Below are 12,143 nucleotides of genomic sequence, written 5' to 3'. Positions count from 1 at the left end.
GTATAGCTTATGCCCGCTATGAATTCCAACTCCTCAAACTCAGAAACTGTGTTTTATTTACCCTTGTATTTCTTACCTCACTTAGTGCTTAGGACCTGATAGATACTTTATAAAGATGTGTTGAATGAATGAGTAAACTAATATATTTATAAATGGATCAACCCATCAAACAACCTACAATTTAATTTCTGGACTTTTCAACAATGAGATTTCCCTTTTAGCTTTGACGAAAATAGAAAAAAAGGCATCACAGTCCAGTTTTTAATATTACTTTATAACAACATTCCATGAACTACGAGGTAAAATTCTTATGTCAGTTTTGCTAGATTAAGATGTTAATGAAGAAAAATTCATGAGCCTTGGCATTCTTTTTTTAGCTGTTCTACCTTCACTTTCCAAAAGGGCAAAATGAACATCTGTGTGTCTGGAACAAAAGACAAATTAAAAATAAGAGGTTAATTAGGCATTAAATTGACATTTTAAACACAATTTTAGTGCTATAGAAGTGGTGAAAACAATCATTTCAAATGTGTTATTTGGGGGAGGTAGATTTTATTGATTAGTTTACTCAAAAGCTGACTCAGTCTGAACAATTAGAATATCAAGCAAAGAACACATATGAAACAAGCTTTGGGAGAATTCTCCATTAACTATTATGATTGTTGCAAAAAATAATAATAACGTTTTGCACAGCTTTGTTATCAGGAGCCTTTACATTTGACATTTCAGAAGCAAGGAAAGCGAATAGCTTAAGAAGTTGAAAAGCCAATTCATCATGATGTCTGACATTTGGGAGCTGATATTATCATCTGTAATTTAAAATTCAGAATTTATAAAGTGCAGTCATATAATACTTCCCAGCAAACAAAGGTCTTGCTGAAATGTCTATACTTATCTGGGAAATAACATAGAGTCACAAAAAGCCGATGCTTTTGAATTTGAATGTTTATTCCTCGCCACCTCACCCCTCAAATTTTATAAAATAATGAATTTCTACCTTCTGCAATCGGCAAAATTGTATGCACAAGAAACTGATTTTATATATGGAGATTTAAAAATCTACTACGACCTCTTTCATCATGGTTATGAGTCTTTTCTTGACCATGTATCATGTGATGTTTGTTGATCATTTGTTTGCTTTATTTCTAATCGAAGTATGATAGCACATGAAAATATATTTGGAGCTACTCTAGGATACTGCTGAGAATACCAATCACCGTTGTGCTATTGTGTGCTTATGCACAAGGTTTTCTAGTCCAGAGATTCCGATCTGACAACATCAGGAAGTATTTTCAGAAACAGCTGCATTAGAATATATCCATTTGGAGAAATTCTACAGGAACCCCAGCCCCTCAGCGTCCTGGGGCCCAGGTTATCTCCTTGGACCTGAAACTGATCTTCCAATTTCCTTTTCATTAACGGAATCAGCATTAAGATGGAGATTTCTGGTCTGGCATTGATAATCTTGCTGCTTTCCTAAAGACTGGTTTGCTCTGTGCACTATGCTCAGCTTTCTTGTAGTTACTTTCAGATGAGAGAAACAAAATATTCCCTTTCTTCGCTTCATACAAATACTTCAAGAAAAGGTACCCAGTGATTTGTACAACTGACAACTGCAACCATTGCTCCAGGGCAGATTGAGAAAAACTCATATTCTCTTTAACACAACCCAGAAGTGCCTGTTCATCTACCTTATGGCAGAGGCATGTGTTTCATTGCTGCTCTGTGATCTAATTCAGAGGAGAGATAGCTGCGGCATTTTCAACTGATATATAAAAATAGCTGGTTGCACTAGACACTGTCTGACGTCAATGAAATCATTAAAAAGCAGTGACCAGTCTGCAGAATGTCTCTGATTGCAGCTCAATGTGCAGATACTTAAGCCACATCATTTTTTCTTTTGACAGACAGCTATCTTTCCTTACTGTAAGGTAATTTTCATCAGTCATTTAGCTAATATGTGGTTAAAGCTCAAGTTCTTCCTACTCTTCCATGGCACATAATCTGATGTAAAAATTCAGCCACATTTGAGAGGGTTCATATCCTGTGGAGATAGTGGGAATGGACAGTTGAGGACCTTTGGAAATTTCTCGTAGACTTCTAAATAAATGTGAGCCCACAGATTAATTAGTATTGTATTGGTTTCCCACCACAGGATTTGTGCTGAAACTTTTGAAGGTGACTGAAGACACTTATAAATTCTTTCCAAAAGGTGGAGCTCATACCACGAACCAGATACAAATACCAAAATGCCAGATGGGGTCTGGCTCAGGAGTTTTCCAAATCTGCTATCCTGTTAGAAGTTTGACTGCCTTTCCCTCCAACATGGAGTCTCCTTCCCCATTCCTCACTATCAAGATAAATCCTAGCCATCCTGAAAATCACCCTGAAGTCTTGCCCAATCACTCTGCCATCATATTATATTTCCCTTTCCTGATCAAACTACTCCAGTCCATAAACTAGTTTAGACCTTCATCAAAGTCTCTTTTCACTTTCACAAAAGAATGCTTTCCTGACCTGTTTCTGTTCACTCCCTCTTTTACCATACCCTAGAGCAATTCTTCTAACATATCAGTCTGATTATGTTAGCTCCTTATTTAACACCATCAGTGTCTCCCTATGTGAGAGCTCACCAAGCTTCATGCCTTTTAATCAGATGAACTCATTCATGTTCTAGCCAGAGGCCAATTAAATGAATCTGTTGTTCTCCAGCTCTTGGGACCCTTTATTTTACTCTATCCTTGCATTTTTATCATCAGCCCATTCCTGCAACCATTTCCCTTGTGATATACTTCATCTATAGTGCTCGCCCTTCACACTTGACAGATTTGGCTTTCTTAATGTTGAACAGTTGTGTTCTTTTTTGAACTAGGTTTGTAATAGTGCTATGACTACTTAGGGAACCGTGCTACTCAACCAATATCCATACTAGGTTCCTTGTGGAACATAGCTCAACTTCCTTTTGGGAATAGACCAGATGCTCCCTTATTACTGCAGGATAAAACCTGTGGCACACTACACAGAACCTGAATCTGTGGTTTCAGACTGTTCTTCCACCAGTTCCACCATACACCTTATAACAGCCACTGGGCCCATCACAATCTTTCATTCTTCCACCAAACTATGCCTTAAGTTTATGAAGCCCCTCCACCATAGTTACCCCCACCAATTTAATTGATCCTATTTACATGTTCCCATGGAAATGCATATTTATGTTAAGTACTTATGTTTTGTAACTGATGGATATCTGTTTCTTTTTTCCTAAAACTTGACTTTCCACAATGTAAGAAGCTAATATTTTATTCTTTTCTATATCTAAAGATATAGATACAATACAGGGTCTGCCAAATTATGGTTCCTCAGCAAGTGCAATTTTTTTTTGTACACTCACAACTCATTACTTTTACTTCAGATATTGTATTACATTTGTGATTATGTAATTATCTGTATGATAATTGGTTTTAGCTTTCTCTTTTATAATGTAAGTTTATTCCATGAGAGCAAGTATGTTTATATATTGTTCACTTTTGTATCTATAGGAAATAGGAGAATACCTGAAAAATAGGAGTTTTTCATATTCATTCAATACACGAATGTCTCTTCCTTAGAGTTCAATTATTTATTGAGATTATGAATCTTAATTTAGACTTGGGCATACAATTAACATCTCTAATGGCTGAAATGATGACTACAGGTGGAACATTGGATTATGTGTTATTCTTTCTGGCAAAATTCCCTTCCTTTTAACTGTGTTGGTAAGAAGATATTCACATTTGAAAACAGAATGTATAGGAAGCTAGCAGGCTATATCACAAGCTTCTCAAGATAAGATAACCTGTGATTCTGGACTTGGGTTAGTTAATTGCCTAGGTTGGCACATCATTGAGGAGTAGGACTTTGTCCTTTTGTTTAAGTGCTTCATTACATAGGTGTTTATAACTTGTTGGACAGATGCAGGTTGTAGTTAATGACTGAGAGCCACCACTAAGCAACTATCAATGAAAAATACAGAGCAATCAAATCAAATCAATAAAGATAGTAAAGATGAATTACAGGAAGAGATGATGTAGTTAGACTTAATACTGTCTGGCCTGTTTCAGTCCACTTGGAATGTGTTTTTGGCTTAAAATACATTTATTGTAAACCATGTTGTTATTGGCAAGGTTTTTAGGACCCTTGGAAATAAAATTATCTTTCCTTTTTCTTTCTTGTACTTTCTATTTTAGTGCAAACAGCATGAGATTGGGAGTCAGGGAGTCCTGGGTTGAAATACTACTTACAAATATTGCAATGTTTTGAACATTATTAGCCTTTGAGAGGTCCTGCTTCTTCAACATCGTGGATGTCAAGGTTGAAATAAACAATATGTATAAAATGCCTGGCAAATTACTGAAGCTGGATAAATGTCAGTGTTCTCTTCCTACACATTATCCCTTGATTTTTTCTTTCTTTGTTTTCCTTACCCCAACTCCTTTGTCACAGTCTTCCCAGTCTGTGAAACTCTTGATGATTTTCTTTAATTTCCAAGGTATTGGTTGGCTAAAATGTTAGCCTAGAGATTCTCCAGAGTTCTGTAATTTAGGAAAATTTGAGCCTTCCCTAAGCATATCAGTAACTAGTGAAAATTCTGTTTTTTATTTTTTTTAAAGATTTTGTTTTTTTTTAATCGTGAGAGACCCATGGAGAGAGGCAAAGACTGAGGCAGAGGGAGAAGCAGGCTTCCTGTGGGGAGCCAGATGTGGGACTTGATTCCAGGAACTGGAGATCACAACCTGAGCTGAAGTCAGATGTTCAACCGCTGAGCCACCCAGGTGTGCCTATTTCTTTATTTTTATCTGTTTCCATTGACTGAAGAGTTTAGAATCTTTCTTCAGTATGCTACATGTCTACAGCTAACCAATTTCTAGTTGGATATTGTAAGCTTAGATTAACTGAGTTAATCTAGAATTTTATTGGGTTGAGATTGGGCTATAGTTATAATAGAAGGCAGAGAAAAGATGGGTAAATATAATGTAGCCTAGTGAAAAATTATGAGATCTGTAGTAAAAGGACATTGCTAAAAATCATCCTTTACTTGTTAGCTAAATAAATTAAAATAGGCCATTTAAAAACTCAGTTTCTTTATTTACAGAATTGGATACTTTTCTGACAGGGTTTTTGTGAATTTGAAAGACATAGTGCATGTATAAAGTTTATTTTAAAAAGAAAAGCATTCTAAATGTTGTAATTTAATTTTTTATAAGATAAGGCAAAGGCTAGTTCCCAATCCAGACGTGACAAAAGAGGGCCTGACTATGTATTTGGAAAAAAATGTAATGAAGGTTAGCCAAATGGAAGCAGACCAGAAGGAAGGAGATCAATATTTGTTCAGTTCTTAGAATTTCCTGGGGCACAGAAATTCTAACTCATACTTCTCTGGTAGATGCCCTAGAGGAAAGGAAAGAAACTTTGGCTTCATCTTGCCTCATCACAATATCCAGAATCCCCTAGATGCCTACCAGAGAAAGTTGGTTCAGCTTTTTCTCAAGAAGTTGTTCCATGCAAGAAAAAACACTCAGCCTGACTCCTCACCCACGGAACTAATCTGATATCTATTAAACCATTGGAATGGGACTTGAAGATGGATTAGTAGTTGCTAAAAATATTCTAAGAGATTAAAAACAAAGCCCCTGGAATGCCTGGGTGGTTCAGTGGTTGAACATCTGCCTTCCACTTAGGGTGTGATCCCAGGGTCCTGGGAACAAGTCCCACATCCGGCTCCCTGCAGGGAGCCTACTTCTCCCTCTGCCTATGTCTCTGCCTCTCCTTCTGTGTCTCTCATGAATAAATAAATAAAATCTTTTTTTTAAAAAAAAGAGCCCGCTCTAGTGCCCATACCAAGTGGCCCAGGGATAATTAGAGGAGTTGAATGGGCAAAATTGTTTACCTGCTCACTATGAAACCCCTTCTTGAATTCTTCTATTTTGGTTACCATTTGGCATTGGTAATTGGGAGACGTGAGATGAGAGTGGATAGCTTAGAATGAAAGAAACCTAGAATTCTCAAACTGAAAAGTTGACAGATTACTATTTCGTGCTCTCTCCTCTCTTTTTTTAACTTCAACTCCTACTCAACCATCCTTACTCTCAGCTGATGAATGTGCTTTCAGTTTTACAGAATACACCATGGCAATCACTGGCAATCACAGGAAAGGGTCCACAAGTTTCCACATTATATCTATTCACTGGCCTGCATCTACACCCTTATATTATCTTTTGAGAGAGAGAGAGAGAGAACAAAAGAGAGAGAGCATGAGTGAGTGGGTGTGGGGAAGGGAGCAAGGGAAAAAGGAGAGAGGCAGAGGGAGAGAGAATCTCAAGCACACTCCACGCTGAGTGCAAAGCCCAATGTGGGGCTGGATCTCACAACCCTGAGATCATGGCCTATGCCGGAATCAAGAGTCTGGCACTTAATTGACTGAATTACCCAGGCGCCCCTGAATCCTTATATTCTGTTTTCCCTCTTGCTACTGCAGATGAGGTGTCTATGTTCCTAGTAGGGCAACCTGTTCAGTTGTCTATCAGATGCCATTCTCACATTCTCAGGGCTATTTCCCCAGTAATACTCCTCTCCCGCATCAGTAATTTTCCCTCCTGGTGGATTAGTCTCATTATCTACTTATAAGCTCTTATTTTCACAATCTCAACTAAACCTTTCCCCTCACTTTCCTTTTAGTAATCATTCAATTCCTTTACTCTTCTTAAAAGCGAAACTCTTCAAAGTGCAGTCTTTACTCACTACCTCTATTTTGTCTCTGCCATTCTCTCTTGAATTCATTCAAATCATGCTTTTGCCTCTATTATTCCAATAAAAGTACTGTGGTCAACAAGTTCCAGTAGCTAAACCCAAAGGTCAAATATCAATGCTCATCATAGTTGTCCTTTCAGCACTATTAGACACAATAAATCATTTATTTCTTTTCTTTGATTTTATCCTTTTTTTTGAAGTGTTTTTAAATTTCTTTAGTTTGGTTTATTTATTTATTATTTTTTTAACTGGACTTCCAGGATGCCACTCTTTTCTGGTTTTCATCATCCTCATTAACCACTCCTCAGGCTTCTTAGCTGATTCCTCTCTATCTCCCTCACCTTAATGATGAACGTTGGTGTATCCTGGGGGCTCAGTATTTGCACTCCTTCTTTTTCAATGGTAATTTCATTCAGTTTATGCCTTTAAATCCTAACAACACCTTGATGATTACCATTGTGAAACTTGAAACATAAACCCTTAAAATCCAGACATATATATGCAACTGTTTTGTTGGCATCTGTACTTGGAGTTTAATGAGTTTATTAAATTTAGCATGTCCAAAACTGAATTTTTGAGCTTTCCTCTCACACCTACTCTTTCCTTGTCTTCTTCCTTGCAGTTTATGTCAAATCAAGTTTCCTTGGAGTCATCTTTACTTCCTCTTCCCTTTTCAGTCCAAAAAGAAAGTCTTGATATATTTGATATATTTACCTTCAAACTATAACCAGAACCTACCACATCTCTTCACCTCTACTGCTACTATCCCAAACCACCATCATTTTTTAACCAGAATTATTACAGAAGACTTTTAAGTGGTTTTTCATGTCTACCCTAACTCCCCTGACTCTCTTGTTAACACAGTGCCCAGAGTATTCCTGTTAAATCATAAATCAGATCATGTCAAGAACTTTGACACACATTGAGCTGGCTTCCATTTAGTGCAATTAGTTGTTTGATTCAGTAGACTGCACTTTTAAGAAGCAATATTCCTGGGAAATATTAAGGGAGGAGAATTCATCCACAGGCTCATCTTTTGTATTTGTTAAAGTTTATCCACATGGGTATTAATTGCTTGGCACTTCCAACTTGTGCAAGTATGGGTTTAGGTGCCTGGGGGTCTGCAGTAGTATCAACAAGAAGTCCTGGGGCAGAAGGAAAGAAGTTATATCCATCAGAGTCCACACAGAACTGGAGCAAGACACAGATGAGGCTAAGATGACTTCAGGGATGCATGAGATGCCCAATAATCTCTGCCTGAAGTGTTCTTCTTCAATGTTGACATAGCTCACTTCACCTTCATACAAAGATGGTCTTTACTCAAATGCCATCTTCTCAGTAAGACGTTTTCTCAGCTTCTTATTTAAAATGTAGTCACCTACATATTCCTAATACACATTTCCTGCTTTGTTTTTAAAAATTACTTATTAATTTTTATTGTTAGCCTTCCTCACTAGACTTTAAGCTCTGGGATAGCTGTGAGTTTTGTCTGTTTTGTTCATTGTTGAATTACCAGACTAGCATGTAGTATGTATTCAACAAGTAGTGAGTAAATTACTTATAAAAATTCTTGACTGGTACTGTAAGCTTTTACAAACATTTGAATTAAATACATGGGACATTCTAATTAATGTGTAGATCATATGTTTATTTTGTCAAATAATCAAATATCTTAAACATTCAAAGATAAGGTGGAGTATTTCCTATGTAGGTCCTAAAGCAAATAGATGAAGGAGAAGATTTGTTAGTGTCCACTGATCTATAGGACGCTAGTTTGCAAGCTTCTTTATTCTTCTAAGTTACCTTTTAATAATTTTCTTTGTTGATCTTTTCCATTAAATCTCTATAGAAATAACTACAAGGATTGGTGATAAGCTCATTCTTTGTTCCACCCGTCCCTGGATGTTAATAGTGAATCCCTGTGAGTCAGACAGTAATAACAGAAGACCTATGAACACAAGGTTCTGAATGAAATGGAATGTTGAAACAAAAAGGTGAAGTGGAAAAAAAATGACCTAAGTTAGTTCCTATAAGCATACATAATAAACATCATAAGTTATGAATGTTATTAAAAAATAATCATCGAGATCTGCTTTATTTGGTTTAACTCTGAAGAAGCAATACTATTTTCTATCATTATAATTGAAGGGGAAAAAGAGCCAAATAGTCAGTAGCAATGGTAAAACTTTTTTCTTAACAGTATTATTTTCTTCTGGGTGCTTGCTATGTGGGGGCCTGGTGAGTCATTGATCCAGATATGCCTGCATCTACATCCTGGTTCAATCAATTATTAGCTTATGTGGCTTGGGGTAGCTGTTAAACAAGTCTTGTTTTCTTTAAAGAAAGTTGAGATGATAGTACTTAAACTTCAAGGTTAATATTCTTTTTTAAAAAGATTTTATTTCTTTATTCATGAGAGAGAGAGAGAGAGAGAGAGACAGAGACAGAGACACAGGCAGAGAGAGAGAAACAGGCTCCATACAGGGAGCCTGACATGGGATTGGATCCCTAGTATTCCAAGATCACGCCCTGGGCCAAAGGCAGGTGCTAAACTGCTGAGCCACCCAGGTGTCCCCAAGGTTAATATTCAACAATTAAGAACGGATAAAGAAAGTACTAGTTCATAAAAGATGTTTAGTGCAGGCTAGATCCTCCTATGTTAACGGTTATCAAGAAACAACAATGTTGTCATAGAGTGTAAAATAAAAGCATGAAGTGAGACATAAATAACTTAAAGTAATTAGACTTTTGAATTAAAAATAATAATTTTATGTGATGATTTCAATTCTATTCGTATCAAAGATAAAAAGCATTGTAATTGGCCCAGCATTGAAGATCACTCTGTTGAAATGTCACAGATAGGACACCTCAGATATTTGAGCTCCAGGATTATGGTGTTCTCTTAGCACTTGTATAATTTAGAGAAACTTTCTCTTCCCCATAAAAGTTCATTTGCTGTCTAGAATATCTCATTAAGCAACAAAAGTCTGCTTAAAGTTAACAGTCTAGAATATTGCATTAAGCCATAGAGAGATAATTAAATTCAGTTTGCAAACTAAGGAAGTTGATGTCCAGATGTGCCAGTTACGAATTTATAGCTCCAAATCAACACTTCATTGCCTGTGTTGTGAAAATATAGCTGGGTCCTTTAAATAGATCTCCTTTGTCAGCTGTCACAATGTTAAGTTTTAAGGGTTAGAGCATATTGGAGGGAAACTCTTTTTGGGTTCCTGGACCCAACTCCAACATGGGTGTTGGCAGGACTTCCTATACAACATCAAACACTTCTCGCCCAAACCAACAGGATGTCCACAAACTCATCTCAATTCTAACCCTATCTCCCCAGAAATAGCATTAGGTTGCATAGGTTGAAGGTTCAGTCCTACACAGACTGTCCTCCTCCACACTCCAGATGCCAGCAGCAAGTTCATGTTGTTACCTGCACTTCTGTCAAACTGGCTACAAATCAGAGGCTCCCAAGTCCCCCTCCTTGAGTTCAATTAATTTGCTACAGCAGCCCACAGGACTCAGAAAAACATTTTCTTTACTAGATTACTGGTTTATTATAAAAGGACATAACTCAGGAATAGTCAGATGGAAGAGGTGCAGAGGGAAAATCATGAGGGAAAGGCGTGGGAGCTTCCATATTCCCTCCAAGCCAGAAGCTTTATTACATAGGCACAATTGATTAAATCATTGGCCATTGGTGATTAATTCAACTTCTGATCCTTCTCTCCTCCCTGGAGGTCTGAGAGTGGGACTAAAAATTCCTACCCTTTAATCACATGATTGGGTCCATTGGCAATCTTCCCCCCACTCTTAGGTGGGGTCCAAAAGTCATCACATCAACATAACAAAAGACACTTTTTATCAGTGTCAATGCTAAGGAAATGTCATGGATTTTGGGAGCTATGAGCAGGTAATTATGGATGAAAACCAAATATATATATTTCTTTTCAATCACAATATCATAGAAGCTAAAGGAAGAAAGTGTTATTGTCTTCTGGCCTCAGTTTGAACCTCTTGCCAGCCTCCTGCCAAATGATTGCTCTAGGGCTGGGTTCCTGCAGTGCACAATGCTCAGAAACACCATCAGCTAGCAGCTTCTCCCAGGGATGGCTCTGTAACAGAGACTCTTGTGTACAGCACACCTCCATCCATGGTTTCTCCTATACCTACTTGAGCAACATGCAATGAATTCTGAGGCATTACAGCTCCCTCTGGATGGCTTCCTCCAGAGGGCAGGTTACCATCAAGTTTCAGTGACAAAGCATCTCAGCAAATGCACAATAAGAAATGGATCTTTCTCTGGGAGGACTTCTTTTTTGGATGCTCTATCTCAGACCTGGAAGTTGAGACTGCTCATTATTCCTATTTCTATATTCTTTAGAGTTCTAATTCTTCTTACTTCAGGCTAACCAATTCTCTAGTACTTCAATATTTTGTTATAGTTAATAATTATTTATGTTAATCTTTCCCTATTCAAGTGACTATGTGGTTTCTGTTTCCTTGTTTGATCCTCATGGGTACACTAGAGTTTATTATTATCTATATGGGACCACGAGATAACAAATCTGTTCTACCTAGATGCCGTTCTGTTAACTTGTTAACACAAGTCTGTTATATCTCTTGAAGTGCAACCAAAAGTGGTAAATAAAAAAGGATAAAGGAATTATTAATCCTGTACTCCTTCTACTGGGGAAGGCATCTACAGAGACATGTAATGGGGTGAGGTTGTAGGAAAAAGACACATTATTTGAGCAGAGTGTGCTAGAACATTATTTTTTAGAGTTACATAGTAACAATGTGAGAATGTTGTTTTTGGTGTTCAGGTCTTCCTGTATTTGTCAGTCTATAAGAAAAAGAAGTTCCAAATGAGTCTTTACACAATGGTAATTTGAATTTCGACCCTGTTTTGATTTAAATTTATTAAACAACCAAACCAACCAGTGAACCGTAGGGGAAATCTATCAAAAGAAAGATGGATGATACATTGATATTATGTTTGAACACACTGTGGTTATTCCAGCATTTAAGATATTTACTAATTGATAGTAATTTGAAGAGTGTCTGCCAACACGATCTACTTTGGAAATAGGGTCTTTGCAGATGTAGTTAAGATGAAGTCATACTGGATTAGAGTTGTCCATAAGTGGTGTCTTTATAAGAAGAGGAGAGGACACACATAAGCATGGAGGACAAAGCAATATGGGGAGGGAGGCAGTGACTCATCCATAAGCCAGGGAACACCAAGGGTTTCCTACAACTATTAAAAGTTAGGAAAGAAGCATAGGATGGCTCCCTTCACCCCTAATCTTCCAGCACTAACCAACCAAATGTGCTGACACCTTGATTTC

General features: G+C 37.3%; 1 protein-coding gene across 4 annotated transcripts in view; it reads right to left on the bottom strand.

The window, feature by feature from the left end:
• Positions 1–253: 253 nt before the first annotated feature.
• Positions 254–12,143, bottom strand: part of PLCXD3 (phosphatidylinositol specific phospholipase C X domain containing 3) — a 184,693-nt gene continuing 172,803 nt past the window's right edge. For all 4 annotated transcript variants that reach the window (XR_012030198.1, XR_012030201.1, XR_012030202.1 and 1 more), the window contains one exon: positions 254–424. The gene's annotated coding sequence lies outside the window, so the exon portion shown is untranslated. The remainder of the gene's footprint in view (positions 425–12,143) is intronic.

The sequence above is a fragment of the Canis lupus genome, chromosome 4 (genome assembly GCF_048164855.1).
Source record: "Canis lupus baileyi chromosome 4, mCanLup2.hap1, whole genome shotgun sequence".
Lineage (NCBI taxonomy): Eukaryota > Metazoa > Chordata > Mammalia > Carnivora > Canidae > Canis > Canis lupus.
This window is presented reverse-complemented; position numbering and strand designations above follow the sequence as displayed.